Source organism: Anopheles coluzzii, chromosome 2 (assembly GCF_943734685.1).
Source record: "Anopheles coluzzii chromosome 2, AcolN3, whole genome shotgun sequence".
NCBI classification, from domain to species: domain Eukaryota; kingdom Metazoa; phylum Arthropoda; class Insecta; order Diptera; family Culicidae; genus Anopheles; species Anopheles coluzzii.
The window spans coordinates 106,851,164-106,867,493 of NC_064670.1; the positions used below are offsets into that span (position 1 = coordinate 106,851,164).

A 16,330-nucleotide genomic window follows, 5' to 3' on the forward strand; every position below is an offset into this window, starting at 1 on the left:
CGCCATTCGTGGCAAACCGTCGTCGTCGGGCGGTGACTTCCGATTGGTTTCGTGCAAATGTGTCTGCGTCATGCATCGTACGATGTTTGATTGCGGACCAGTATATGGCCTCCCTCGCTCGCCGTTATGCAGGGTACTTCACTTCTGCGTCTCCTTCATTGCCGCCTAGCGTTATCTGGAAGACAGAGGGTCATGAGCCACACCCTAAAACAGAAGTCCCCATTCCATATTGTAACCCCGTTTTCGTTTGTGTTCGTCGGGTTATTGTTGACAGACAAATAGTGCAAACAAATCGACGAAAAAACCCCAAAAGATTATCACAAACCACACACATTTGCATGCTGATCGCGTAATGGAAGCGTTTTGTAAAAATAAATCGCATCTGCATCCCCGCGATCAGATCCGTAAATCGTCACCGCGTCTATGTTCATCCGTAAAGCGCCGTTTGTGTGTTTTCTGTGTTGTTCACTCTCTCTCTCTCTCTCCATCTCTCGTATTTTACTCTCGGTACTTTTAGTTTTCATTATTAACCCAACCGACATTATCGCGCGACATTTTAAAATTTTGTATGAGAAAAAACGGGCTCAAAACGTTCTCAAATCGTGCTCATTAGCAGCACTAAAGAGCACGTCTCTGCAACGGTGCGACAGCGTGTATCATACATCTAGTTTCTGTATACTACATTATTGTTCAATTTCTTTCATTCTCTCCATTCTCCCTACAAAGACTCTTACTCTCTTTTGTCCATTCTGCACATGCTTACGCTCTTTATTTTACCTTCTTACTCGCACATACATATTTACATACTCACACAATTCACACTGCCTATAACCGGTGCGGGATACACACGTACCCGTCTTGCCTGCCTTCTCTCCTCGTTCTTCCTTTCCTCCAGCTTTGCCTTCGTCGAATGGTGTGTACGCGTCCTGCTTGCTTCCCTCTTGCTGCTCCCACGTGCTGCACTAGCGAGCTGGATGTTCGTCTCTACCTTCCTGCCGCTTCTCCTCTACCAGGCGCTAGCACGTTGGAGGATCGGATCGTTCCTGCCTTTTTCCTCTCCTGTTCTGTTTTCGGCACTCCTAGGGATAGAAGGAAATATTAACTATTTTGCCAACAGCTGTTCAATTTAACATCAAGCACAATACTTACCAACCAATTGAATATTGCTTCTGTTGTGGTCCGTGCTCACTTCCGTTCGTGCGTGTGTTACGATTTCTTTAAAAAAAACGAAATTGATTTTATATCACAATTATCAATACAATTCAGTTTGATAAAGATTAATATAACCCTTTATTAAAAACTGTACTTACCAAATAGTTTTTCCGTACTGGTTTCACGAGAGAAAAAACGGACACACACCGACGCGTCCTACCGCTTGCAAACTTGATTTCACACTATCACATTTTCATGTGAACGCGAAGCAGCGCCTTCCTCGTGTGGCTATACAGGTATTCCCCGATATACGCCATACTCGATATACACGATTTCGCTATACGCTTTTTTTTCTAAATTTGACGGTTCTTTGAACAAGTAGTACTAATTTTAGAAATCGAATGTCAAATGCAAAATAAATTCCCTTTTGGTTGAATATTAAAAACCATTTCAAATATTATAAAATTGAAAAATTCAGTTGAAATTAGATCAAATAACTAATTTAGTGGCTAAAACCTACCACTTCATGCAAAGTTATACGGATATTAGTTATAATTTGACTGAAAACCTCGAAATTCGACTTTCGCTATTGAATATTCGAGATACGCTATTGCCTCCGGTACGCATTGATAGCGTATATCGGGGAGTACCTGTACAATGATACAAAGAGCGGGCGAGAGGAGAACGCTTGCGTGAAGGATTGGTGTAGCAAGCGAATTTGGACAAGTCCCAGAAAAGCGAGACGCAAGAGTTTCTCTCCAACGATGGAAAGGGATGAGCTAAATGAAACATGCGAATCGTAGATGCGACACAGCCAAGTCGCAAGCAAATACAGACCAACACCCAGAAGAGCGAGGCAGAATGAAAAATTTTGTGAATGTTAGAATGAGAAAAATAATAGATACACATAAAAATCGCGCGATAATGCCGGTTGGGAAACGACTCTATGTGGCCGACCCAACCGGCATTATCGCGCGACAATTTCCAATTTTGTATGAGAAAAAACGGGCTCAAAACGTTCTCAAATCGTGCTCATTAGCAGCACTAAAGAGCACGTTTCTGCAACGGTGCGACAGCGTGTATCATACATGTAGTTTCTGTATGCTACATTATTGTTCAATTTCTTTCATTCTCTCCTCTCTCCCAAAACAAACACAGACTCTCTCTAATTTTTCCATTCCACACATTCGCTCTTTATTTCACCTCTTTACCTCTACTCACACATACACTTTTCAATACTCACACAATTCACACTGCCGAAAACCGGTGCGGGATACACACGTACCCGTCTTGCCTGCCTTCTCTCCTCGTTCTTCCTATAATCCAGCGTTGTCTTCGTCGAATTGTGTCCACACGTTAAAAATTCTTCCTGCTTGCCTCCCTCTCACTGCTCCCACATGCTGCGCTAGCGCGCTGGATGTTCGTCTCTACCTTCCTGCCGCTTCTCCTCTACCAGGCGCTAGCACGTTGGAGGATCGGATCGTTCCTGCCTTCTTTCCTCTCCTGTTCTGTTTTCGGCACTCCTAGGGATAGAAGGAAATATTAACTATTTTGCCAACAGCTGTTCAATTTAACGTCAAGCACAATACTTACCAACCAATTGAATATTGCTTCTGTTGTGGTCCGTGCTCACTTCCGTTCGTGCGTGTGTTACGATTTCTTAAAAAAAAAACGAAATTGATTTTATATCACAATTATCAATACAATTCAGTTTGATAAAGATTGATATAACCCTTTATTAAAAACTGTACTTACCAAATAGTTTTTCCGTAATGGTTTCACGAGAGAAAAAACGGACACACACCGACGCGTCCTACTGCTTGCAAACTTGATTTCACACTATCACATTTTCATGTGAACGCGAAGCAGCTCCTTCCTCGTGTGGCTATACAGGTATTCCCCGATATACGCCATACTCGATATACACGATTTCGCTATACGCTTTTTTTCTAAATTTGACGGTTCTTTGAACAAGTAGTACTAATTTTAGAAATCGAATGTCAAATGCAAAATAAATTCCCTTTTGGTTGAATAATAAAAACCATTTCAAATGGTATAAAATTGAAAAAATCAGTTGAAATTAGATCAAATAACTAATTTAGTGGCTAAAACCTACCACTTCATGCAAAGTTATACGGATATTAGTTATAATTTGACTGAAAACCTCGAAATTCGACTTTCGCTATTGAATATTCGAGATACGCTATTGCCTCCGGTACGCATTGATAGCGTATATCGGGGAGTACCTGTACAATGATACAAAGAGCGGGCGAGAGGAGAACGCTTGCGTGAACGATTGGTGTAGCAAGCGAATTTGGACAAGTCCCAGAAAAGCGAGACGCAAGAGTTTCTCTCCAACGATGGAAAGGGATGAGCTAAATGAAACATGCGAATCGTTGATGCGACACGGCCAAGTCGCAAGCAAATACAGACCAACACCCAGAAGAGCGAGGCAGAATGAAAAATTTTGTGAATGTTAGAATGAGAAAAATGATAGATACACATAAAAATCGCGCGATAATGCTGGTTGGGGAGTTGCGCCAGGCCCAACCAACATTATCGCGCGACATTTTAAAATTTTGTATGAGAAAAAACGGGCTCAAAACGTTCTCAAATCGTGCTCATTAGCAGCACTAAAGAGCACGTCTCTGCAACGGTGCGACAGCGTGTATCATACATGTGGTTTCTGTATGCTACATTATTGTTCAATTTCTTTCATTCTCTCCTCTCTCCCAAAACAAACACAGACTCTCTTTCATTTTCCCATTCCACACATTCGCTCTTTATTTTACCTCTTTACCTCTACTCACACATACACTTTTCAATACTCACATTTCACACTGCCGAAAACCCGTTGCGGGACACACACGTACCCGTCTTGCCTGCCTTCTCTCCTCGTTCTTCCTTTCATCCAGCGTTGGCTTCGTCGAATGGTGAGCACGCGTTAAAAATTCTTCCTGCTTGCCTCCCCCTCGCTGTTCCCAGATGCTGCGCTAGCGTGCTGGATAATCGTCCCTACCTTCCTGCCGCCTCTCCTCTACCAGGCGCTAGCACGTTGAAGGATCGTTCCTGCCTTCCTGCCGCTTCTCCTTCGTCCGGCGCTAACGCGTTGAATGGTCGTTCCTACCTCTCCTGTCCTTTTGTTTTTGGCACTGCTGGTGAAAGAGGGAAATATTATCTATTTTGAAAACCGCTGTTCCATTTAACGCGAAGCATAATACTTACCAACCAATTGATTATTTCTATCGTGGTCCGTGCTCACTTCCGTTTGTGCGTGTGTTACGATTTTCTATAGAAAACGAAATTGATTTGATATCACCAATTATTAATACCATTCAATTTGATACAGATTGATATAATCCTTTATTAAAAGCTGTACTTACCAAATAGTTTTTTTTCCGTACTGGTTTCACGAGAGAAAAAACGAGCACGCATCGACGCGTCCTTCTTCTTACAAACTTGATTTTACACTACCACTTTTTCATATGAACGCGAAGCAGCGCCTTCCTCTGGTGGCTTTACAGGTATTCCCCGATATACGCCATACACGATATACGCGATTTCGCTATAAGCTTTTTTTCTAAATTTTAAAGTTTTTTGAGCAAATTGTACTAATTTGACACATCGAATATCAAATTCAAAATAAATTCCCTTTTGGTCGAATATTAAAAACCATTTCAAAATGTGTACAATTGTAATATTCAGTTGAAATCATATCAAATAACTAATTTAGCGGCTAAAACCTACCACTTCATGCAAAATTATATGAAACTTAGCTATAATTTGACTGAAAACTCGACATTTGCTAATATTCGAGATACGCTAATGCCTCCGGTCCGCATTAATAGCGTATATCGGGGAGTACCTGTACAATGATACAAAGAGCGGACGAGAGAAGATCGCTTGCGTGAACGCTTGGTGTAGCAAGCGAAATTGGACAAGTCCCAGAAAAGCGAGACACAAGAGTTTCTCTCGAACGATGGAAAGAGAAGAGCCATATGAAACATGAGGATGGTTGATGTGACACAGCCAAGTTGCGAGCAAAAAGTGACCAACACCCAGAAGAGCAAGACAGAATGAAAATTTTTCTGAATGTTAGAAAGAGAAAAATGATAGATACACATAAAAATCGCGCGATAATGCCGGTTGGGGGGATGATATAATTATCGCTAATTGTTGCCCACCGTATCTCACCGGCGCTGCTGCGTAACAGAATGCGCCAACGCGTCAAACGACGACGGATGGGGCGGTACACACAGGTTGCGACACGCGTGGTTGTTGCTGCTGCGGTGTTTGTCGCACCAGATATGGACTTTGCGATGATTGCGTGTGTGATAGGGGGGCGAGAGTGGTCACATTGGCAAGGGAGTTCGCTCTATCACGTCGCTTATCAAACGTTTGATTGCTTGCCAATCATCTCGATCGAGTGATGCAAGTCGAATGCTTTTGCCATTCTGAAGCAAAACCCAGGCGAAGGGTGACTTTTTACGCCAGAGCAAAATCGGTGATGGTGCAATATTGACCGTAAGGTACAAGATATGCGTGCAGTAAGCAAAGAAGCATTTATGCAGGGGTCCTCCGTTACATTGTAAAGTAATAAAACTTATCACAATCGCAGCGGATTGCATTCTAAAAGCAACAGCCAAGCAAAAAGCAAACTTAGCAGATGATATCACAACACAGCCATATGACAATGGAAGGAACGGTTTGTAACATCATGTGACACGATTTTAATATCAACTGGTACGGATATTTTGTTTCCTTTTCGATGTTTTTCAGGAAAAACTGATTTAAAAAAACACAAATCTACGAAAATGTAAACAAGCAAAAATGTTTGTATGTTATGTATTTTATAAGTTGCATTTCAAATTTGTACCACCCAGTCAGACAAACGGATCGAATGGAACGTTATCCCGCCACGATGTAGCAAACGACCTAGCCTACAGATTGCATCGTGCCGTGCGTAATTGAACACGATTACACCAATCGATTGAATTGTAAATGCAATACCGATTCGTTCGACAGCGGCAAGCCCACCCACCCAACCAGCATTATCGCGCGATTTTTATGTGTATCTATCGTTTTTCTCATTCTAACATTCACAAAATTTTTCATTCTGCCTCGCTCTTCTGGGTGTTGGTCTGTATTTGCTTACGACTTGGCTGTGTCGCATCAACGATTCGCATGTTTCATTTAGCTCATCCCTTTCCATCGTTGGAGAGAAACTCTTGCGTCTCGCTTTTCTGGGACTTGTCCAAATTCGCTTGATACACCAATCGTTCACGCAAGCGTTCTCCTCTCGCCTGCTCTTTGTATCATTGTACAGGTACTCCCCGATATACGCTATCAATGCGTACCGGAGGCAATAGCGTATCTCGAATATTCAATAGCGAAAGTCGAATTTCGAGGTTTTCAGTCAAATTATAACTAATATCCGTATAACTTTGCATGAAGTGGTAGGTTTTAGCCACTAAATTAGTTATTTGATCTAATTTCAACTGAATTTTTCAATTTTATACCATTTGAAATGGTTTTTAATATTCAACCAAAAGGGAATTTATTTTGCATTTGACATTCGATTTCTAAAATTAGTACTACTTGTTCAAAGAACCGTCAAATTTAGAAAAAAAGCGTATAGCGAAATCGTGTATATCGAGTATGGCGTATATCGGGGAATACCTGTATAGCCACACGAGGAAGGAGCTGCTTCGCGTTCACAAGAAAATGTGATAGTGTGAAATCAAGTTTGCAAGCAGTAGGACGCGTCGGTGTGTGTCCGTTTTTTCTCTCGTGAAACCAGTACGGAAAAACTATTTGGTAAGTACAGTTTTTAATAAAGGGTTATATCAATCTTTATCAAACTGAATTGTATTGATAATTGTGATATAAAATCAATTTCGTTTTTTTAAAGAAATCGTAACACACGCACGAACGGAAGTGAGCACGGACCACAACAGAAGCAATATTCAATTGGTTGGTAAGTATTGTGCTTGACGTTAAATTGAACAGCTGTTGGCAAAATAGTTAATATTTCCTTCTATCCCTAGGAGTGCCGAAAACAGAACAGGAGAGGAAAGAAGGCAGGAACGATCCGATCCTCCAACGTGCTAGCGCCTGGTAGAGGAGAAGCGGCAGGAAGGTAGAGACGAACATCCAGCGCGCTAGCGCAGCATGTGGGAGCAGCGAGAGGGAGGCAAGCAGGAAGAATTTTTAACGTGTGGACACAATTCGACGAAGACAACGCTGGATTATAGGAAGAACGAGGAGAGAAGGCAGGCAAGACGGGTACGTGTGTATCCCGCACCGGTTTTCGGCAGTGTGAATTGTGTGAGTATTGAAAAGTGTATGTGTGAGTAGAGGTGAAGAGGTGAAATAAAGAGCGAATGTGTGGAATGGAAAAATTAGAGAGAGTCTGTGTTTGTTTTGGGAGAGAGGAGAGAATGAAAGAAATTGAACAATAATGTAGCATACAGAAACTACATGTATGATACACGCTGTCGCACCGTTGCAGAAACGTGCTCTTTAGTGCTGCTAATGAGCACGATTTGAGAACGTTTTGAGCCCGTTTTTTCTCATACAAAATTGGAAATTGTCGCGCGATAATGCCGGTTGGGCAACCGACATTATCGCGCGACAATTTCCAATTTTGTATGAGAAAAAACGGGCTCAAAACGTTCTCAAATCGTGCTCATTAGCAGCACTAAAGAGCACGTTTCTGCAACGGTGCGACAGCGTGTATCATACATGTAGTTTCTGTATGCTAAATTATTGTTCAATTTCTTTCATTCTCTCCTCTCTCCCAAAACAAACACAGACTCTCTCTAATTTTTCCATTCCACACATTCGCTTTTTATTTAACCTCTTTACCTCTACTCACACATACACTTTTCAATACTCACACAATTCACACTGCCGAAAACCGGTGCGGGATACACACGTACCCGTCTTGCCTGCCTTCTCTCCTCGTTCTTCCTTTCCTCCAGCTTTGCCTTCGTCGAATGGTGTGTACGCGTCCTGCTTGCTTCCCTCTTGCTGCTCCTACGTGCTGCACTAGCGAGGTGGATGTTCGTCTCTACCTTCCTGCCGCCTCTCCTCTACCAGGCGCTAGCACGTTGGAGGATCGGATCGGTCCTGCCTTCTTTCCTCTCCTGTTCTGTTTTCGGCACTCCTAGGGATAGAAGGAAATATTAATTATTTTGCCAACAGCTGTTCAATTTAACGTCAAGCACAATACTTACCAACCAATTGAATATTGCTTCTGTTGTGGTCCGTGCTCACTTCCGTTCATGCGTGTGTTACGATTTCTTTAAAAAAAACGAAATTGATTTTATATCACAATTATCAATACAAATCAGTTTGATAAAGATTGATATAACCCTTTATTAAAAACTGTACTTACCAAATAGTTTTTCCGTACTGGTTTCACGAGAGAAAAAACGGACACACACCGACGCGTCCTACCGCTTGCAAACTTGATTTCACACTATCACATTTTCATGTGAACGCGAAGCAGCGCCTTCCTCGTGTGGCTATACAGGTATTCCCCGATATACGCCATACTCGATATACACGATTTCGCTATACGCTTTTTTTCTAAATTTGACGGTTCTTTGAACAAGTAGTACTAATTTTATAAATCGAATGTCAAATGCAAAATAAATTCCCTTTGGTTGAATATTAAAAACCATTTCAAATGGTATAAAATTGAAAAATTCAGTTGAAATTAGATCAAATAACTAATTTAGTGGCTAAAACCTACCACTTCATGCAAAGTTATACGGATATTAGTTATAATTTGACTGAAAACCTCGAAATTCGACTTTCGCTATTGAATATTCGAGATACGCTATTGCCTCCGGTACGCATTGATAGCGTATATCGGGGAGTACCTGTACAATGATACAAAGAGCGGGCGAGAGGAGAACGCTTGCGTGAACGATTGGTGTAGCAAGCGAATTTGGACAAGTCCCAGAAAAGCGAGACGCAAGAGTTTCTCTCCAACGATGGAAAGGGATGAGCTAAATGAAACATGCGAATCGTTGATGCGACACAGCCAAGTCGCAAGCAAATACAGACCAACACCCAGAAGAGCGAGGCAGAAAGAAAAATTTTGTGAATGTTAGAATGAGAAAAATGATAGATACACATAAAAATCGCGCGATAATGCTGGTTGGGCATTTGCTGCGGGACGTCGTCGCAGCGGTTCAGTCGCAATGGACCGACCAGGCGGCGGTTCGCTACAAATATATACACGATCGTACGATCGTCGTCTTTTCCGGCCCGACCGGTAGCAAATGCAAGTCGGATTGGCCCGGGACTGGGCGTGCTTTCCTGCTGCTGGCCACGCACGTAATACGATACACCATCGTGACGTCGTCGTCGTAACTGTTCTTTTCCTATTCGGAATGCCACTAATGTGACACTAGTCAAACATACCAACCAGCCGTAGTGCGTATGATCATTTTCCATCCCTCCCCCATTGCATCAACGGTGGAATGTTAATGCAGGAATTTATTGTGGACGGCCTCTTTTTCTCACAGCGAGAGGATCGATTTGCTTATTGTACAAATATGCCAACGATGCACCGAATCTTTTCCATTCGTTTGCACCATGCAGTGAGGGGGAGTTTCTCGCTTTCTACGGCTGTGGTTTTGCTTTGCTCAGCATGAATTGTGGATTTGTCAAAGCTAATTTACGATTGTTTATCAGACACGCCGTGAGGTCTATAAACATAAGTCTGTGTTCGAAGGGAGATCATTTAGTTTGTATTGATTTATTTCGACACAACTCAGAGTACGATTTGAGCCAAGAATAGTTAATAAAAGATGGCTGACTTTAAATTACGTTAGCCAAATAAACATTTCTGCCATGTTTATGTATTGTTGTCATACTCGAAAGAAAAAAAAACACACGCACTTTAGTTGAAGAATCAGGCCAAACAAATCATCAGCGGGAACGCTAATGTTTTCTGAGCGATCTTCTTGCCACATATCACAGCGGGATTATGCTCCAAAACCAAATTACAATCTCCGAAGAGAGGAACAAAAAACCAAAACTCCACAAACATACCACCAGGCCCAAGTCTCAACTGTGAGTGATGGACACGAGACATGCGCCACGACATGATGTAATGAGATAGGGCCCCCCAAAGGTGAAACAACCCGCGCCAGCCCTGTCTGGGCCGGCATTCATGTCGTGATGGATTCCACATCGGGCCCGAAAACTGAAGATTAACCACAAAAAAAACCGGCTTTAAAGTGATCGAAGATTGGAAGGAAAGCCGCCCACTAGAACACAGTGCCGGTAGTGTGTTGTGGGGGAAGGAAATGCATTAGCCGCAGAACGGCACCCACAAGACGGCTGGATAGGGTGTGTGTTAAAGGTGGAAAAGAATTTAATTTAAACTAGAGATAATTTATGTATTCGTTCTTTTGTGCCCTCTGCCCCTCCGGGTGCATCGCACGAAATGCATCACGCCGCCCACACGTAGAGAAGCTCTGAAATGCATTTATACCGTTCTCTAGCCTGTCCCACACACGCTACCAGCAGAAAGACGACTGCCCCGACCACCGTTGCAGCTTAAGGCAGCATAATGTATGGGATATATTGGGCTGAAGGATTTTAAACATGATAACAACACACGGAGCAACGGAGTCTATGTGATGTTGGTGGATAAATGATTACCCCCGTGTAGGTGTGTTTGCTGCTGCTTTAGGGCGCAAAAGGGGAGAAAACAATACTACCCACACCGGCGGTTCAGTTACAACGTTTGGCCGGAAGGATCAAATTTATGTTTTTTTTTTACGAGAGAAAGTTTATGAAGATGTTCCCCTAATAGAAGGGATAATCAAATTGTGGTCACAGTAAACGAGCGAAGCGATCGCTTGAAGTGGTAATTTGATTTAATCTTCCTATGCCAATAATAGCCTATATTTTATTTAATAAAATGTGCCTTTTACGATCGTTTCTTTTCCCATTTTTGGAATAAATTTCCGTGCACCACTCAAACACGATCAAACGCTAGCACCGAGATCATGTAAGGTAAACACAAATGCCCCTTTTTCTCGAATGTCCTCAAATCGAACGATCGGTCGATCGGTTGGTGGGTCGGGCTTTTTATTGACTTTCGTTGTTCGTGAACATTCTTCTCCATTCGAGTTCATCGTTGGCCCCTCACAAAGCGTGTCTAATATTTACCTTGCCTACATAACTCGCAGTGCGATGCTTTTTGAAGAGCAGCGGGCCACCGGTAGGCAAGCGTTCAAGTGTTGTGCTCTCTTGCTGCTTCTTTTCATTTGCGAAACCAATCGGTAGATGGAAGACGAATAATCAACAAAGGAACGAAATTAACCAACTCTTTCGTGTGTATGTGTGTTTCGTTGCAGTTTAGTGCAAAAAAAACACGGACGTCCCAGCAAAATATCCGTCTTTAGGTCTCAATGGGCTTCTCAAGGTGGTTATAATGTAAAAAGGAAGGTGGGGTAAAGCAAACACCCCTAATACAGGCAGCTAAAAACTGTGTAAAATAATTACAATAAAAAAAGTGAAATTTAAAACGATCAGTCAATAAGCATTAAATAATTAAAACCTGCTCTGTTAACTAATTAATTTTCAAATTGTAATATCCTGGAGATTTGACCCCTGATAAGACCATAGTGCTCAATATGCCGGATCAGAATATGACCATCACCGTGACAACTGTGCGTTAATCTGAATGTCAAAATAAAGATCATTCGTTTACGGATCGTTGTACTGACAACACCTTCAGCCTTCTGTTTATTCTTCTACTTTGCGATTTTGTGCCTTTGTTATAACTTGAACGTTTAATTCAAATTGGTAAAATTCGAGGTTTTACATCTCAGAAGTGGGATACGCCTTATCGCCTGCACCTGCTTTGCTGTCCAATCCAGCACGGCACAAGATTGTGTATCGAAGAGTTTGTTTGTTTGTGTGTGAGATGACGCTACCATCTGCCATTGCAATGCGCAAAAACGAGAAGCTTCTGTGTGTGCTTGCCGGTATAGGCAGCCAATTCGATGTTTAGGCAACGATTTGCCTCATGGCTAGACCAGATTACGCCAGATTCACCAGCCACAACGATATCGATCCCTGCAACCCCAAAGACACCAGCCTTGCATTTAGTGTGGCCGCCATCTTGTTCATCTTGCACGACAATGACGACACCGCCATTTAGTATGAATACGGCCGCTGGCTATTCTTTTATCATCGCTCCTACTTGGAATACTGGAAAAGCTTCGCGCATCACTTCTGTTATTGCATGTGCACCGCACGCCGTGTTGTCATCGCCTCCGATTCATCGTGTGTATTGCCTTCCGCCACTTTATGGATTGACCCCGCTACCACCCTCTACCGCCGCGTCATGTTCGAGTGCTGTGGCATCAGTTGTAGCATGCTGAGCTGTTGAACAACAATCATCGTGGTGTCGTTCAGTATTCAGGTTCATCCTGATCGTCATTGTCCTTATGCTTGGCTGTAACTTCTGTAAACATCAGCAAGACTTCTGGAGGAGATGCCGATCAGCGGCAGCATTACTTACACCCACTATGAGATTGATTCAACCGCACGCATCACATGACGACATCATTCAGGATAAGTTCTTTTCGATATCAGCATCGTCCTCATGCTTGGCTGTAACTTCCGTAAACTTCAGCAAGACTTCCGGAGGAGATGTTGGTCAGAAAAGCAGCTGTGATTGAAATTGACACCCACCTTGAAATTGACCCAACTTCACGCATCATATGACGACATCATTCCGGATCAACACCTTTCGATATCATCATCGTCCTTATGCTTGGCTGTAACTTCCGTAAACTTCAGCAAGACTTCCGGAGGAGATGTTGGTCAGAAAAGCAGTTGTGATTGAAAGTATGTGAGTTATTCTCATGCCAGCTCTGTTCAATAAGTATTGAAGATTTCTACAGTAAAGCCGCTCAAATTGAGGTCAATTTGTTTGTCAGGATAGCCGAGCTGTAATATCCTGGAGATTTGACCCCTGATAAGACCATAGTGCTCAATATGCCGGATCAGAATATGACCATCACCGTGACAACTGTGCGTTAATCTGAATGTCAAAATAAAGATCATTCGTTTACGGATCGTTGTACTGACAACACCTTCAGCCTTCTGTTTATTCTTCTACTTTGCGATTTTGTGCCTTTGTTATAACTTGAACGTTTAATTCAAATTGGTAAAATTCGAGGTTTTACAAAATAAATTAATTTCACATCATGACGCTTTTGCTCCGGCTTCCCCTATACAACTTAATGGCTGTTTAGCACCACCCATCTATCGCTACGCATCGTGCAACGTGGAACGGCGAATGAAACACCTTGCACTGTTGGCCATAAAAGTGTGCTTTAGAGGTTGTGTTGAGGCTACATTCCTCCGGCGCACCATCGAACGTTCTACGAACTTCTTCAGACTACGTGGAGCCTGCCTTCCCAAAAGCAGCGTAACGATGGCATATTTATTTCACTGCGGTGGAATTCTCTGCTTGATCGTCTGCTTTTTTGCACGATTATGTATGCTTTCCAGTCTGAGGCCCTCCTATTGCACATAGCTTCAACGCATGAATGCAAACACACATTTACACCTTTGTTTGTGCGGTTCAAACTCGTCCCCGTGGGGCGTTCGCAAAATGAGAAAGAAATGCCGAAATAAAGTAGCGAATTTACTATTCCTAACTCATCACCGCAAGCATCGACAATGTACGGGACGTGGTGTCGCGGCCGTTCGGCAGCTTCAGGCAGACACAAACGCACCAAACGGGGTGAAAACAACTGCCACGAATGAAACCGACCCGTTTAGCCGTTATGCCGGACAAGGTCGCTGCCGAAAGCGTTGGCCCAAGCGTTGGTGATGGTGTAAGAAGGAGGCGCTTATATTTTTATTTTGCACACACATTTCTTTCGAGCAAATCGTGGCGAAGCGAGGTAAAGCGAACGATTTTCCACCACTGCTGCACGGACAGGGAGTGACATTGAAACATGCTCAAAAGACGTCATACTCCCGGGCATGGGACGACGGTGGAAAGTTTATGCATTTTTCAGCATTTGTTAATAACCGCAGCCCACTCGGGAGTAGAAGAAGGAGGCTTCTGTGCGAGTGAATGAACCCGTTGGTGACAGTTTTTTTTTCTTATTGCAAAAGTGGCATTATCGATCCGAAAGTTGGAGTTGCATCTCATTTGCTTCGTCTGGCTGTTGGTTTGCGCTATTGCTCAAAAAAAGGAAAGTGACGATCAAGCAGGACCCGTACTTTGTAATTTGTTACAGTACGCCGGTGTAGGAAGGGATTCAAAATACAACCCTCAACAGTAAATCATTCAAAAAGTAAGAAGAAAAAAACGTCCAAAAACACAAAGTAATGATTTTCCAAAATAAAACAACCGCAAAATAAAGCCGAATAATGAATAGCATCATCTTTTCACCTTCTCAACTCGGTGACTGACTGAGAGGGATAGAGAGAGAAAAGGAGGAAGAAATAGGTCCCAAATGCAACCGCTCAACCGGCAAGTTAAGTGAAACTGCTTTTACTTTTCAACAGTTTTGTCCATCTGATTAATATTCGTACTTGGTTCATGGTTCCTTTTTTTTGGGAATTTGCTTGCTGTCCGAAAAGAAAGCATTTTTTTACCTTTCTCCCATTGGGATCTGCTACACTTGACAACAACAAAACAAAACTGGAACAACACAACATCGTGTGTACCGTCGAGCACCGGGGGTATGTGATTTGGTGGAAAATAATTACACTAATGGTGTATGCACGCGAGTGAAAACTCGTGGGAAACTACACTTGGGATAGCTTCCGTCTTGTGTGTGTGTGTGTGGGTCCTCCCTAAGAAACTTCATCTTTCATCCGGACTTATCGTTGGAGTTACGGCAAGCAAAGCTGGTGCACAACGAGGTTTGCAGAAAGCACTGCTCGGAGGAAGAGTGTGTGGTTCCTGAATGGCGCAGCGAGACACACTATGAATGGAGCACCGTCCGTGTGAAGAGGGCGGGTAAGAGCCGGGACAACTTTTTTAATTGGACATGCAATCGCGTCATCTGAGTACACACGCCAACACACACACACACACACTCCCTCCCACACACGGTCGCCAAATTCCCGGCCACAATTCTCACGCGCCTTGTACGCGTAATCTTTTTGCGCAGATGAGTCACGACGACTGGGAGGTACAACGGAAAAGGAAGCACGAGGTCGTCGTTTCCACCGCTTTTGGAAATCAAAAAAAATGTTGGCATTATTTTTACTCTTTCAAATCTGCTCACTATAAAATAGCTAGCTGAATAAGAGCTACTGTTCCAGTTCTACAAGTGCTTGACAGTTCTATCTGTTGAAAAAGGTACAGTATCAGTTTGGCCCTTTGCAACATTTCTCCTTCAGCTGTACTAATTAGTTTGCGGCTGGGCAGGCAGAGGCTCTCTTTTCACTGGAGAAAGTAAAACAAGCTCAAGGGTGTATCACTTCAGAAGGGAAAGTGAATCCAATTAGAACCAGTTGAAGTGCTAACCGGGCAAACATGCCGCGAACGAGAAGCCGTGAACAAACAATCCTATAAGAAAAGTTTACTGATTGGATGCACAATTTGAAAACAAAGTGTAACAGAAGTAGAGAAGCAATTTTAATAATGATATTCTTCTGTAATCATTTCGTACGAATATTAAAAACAGAACAACAATTGCAACAAAAACACTAAAATATAAAAATATTCACATTAAAGGTTTAAAAAGTACAATGTTGTTCTTTCTATTTGTAAAGCGCTTGATTCTTCACAGTTGAAGATCAACCCGGGGTTAGCGTAAGTCAAGAATTGACCCTCAATTATTATTGAAAGCTGCCAAGTGTTTGTGATGCTTAAATTCCCCAACTAAACAGACAAACAAAACCATTCAGCCACAGTACGAAGAACACTGCGGGAAATCTTAACAGAGCCTAGCAATCTTCCCCTTTCCACAGTGCCGATCTTATCCAGAGTTTCACCACAAAAGTGCACTAGAGAAGAGCCGGCGTTAACAGCAAGCGTAATGCTCAATCAGCCACAATCAAACGGGACGCCCAATCCCCTGTCCCTGGGACGCGCTACGGGCCAAATTATGACTGACAAATGGGATCTTCACATTCATCGACCGATCTACCAGCTGCGCCCACCAAT

The 16,330-nt window shown here is 42.8% G+C and overlaps 1 protein-coding gene and 1 long non-coding RNA gene across 6 annotated transcripts in view; both read right to left on the reverse strand.

Moving 5' to 3' along the window:
• Positions 1 to 16,330, reverse strand: part of LOC120948446 (protein spinster) — a 38,156-nt gene that overhangs the window by 18,733 nt on the left and 3,093 nt on the right. The window lies entirely within an intron of this gene.
• Positions 735 to 15,723, reverse strand: LOC120959347 (uncharacterized). Of its 3 annotated transcripts, none has more exons than XR_007452271.1 (3): positions 8,552 to 15,723; positions 1,150 to 1,215; positions 735 to 1,079 (listed from the first exon to the last, which is right to left on the reverse strand). It is a non-coding gene; the product is annotated as an uncharacterized LOC120959347 (long non-coding RNA). The 3 variants fall into 3 exon arrangements; XR_007452270.1 differs by lacking the exon at positions 1,150 to 1,215 and adding an exon at positions 2,746 to 2,811; XR_007452269.1 differs by lacking the exon at positions 8,552 to 15,723 and adding an exon at positions 1,311 to 2,088.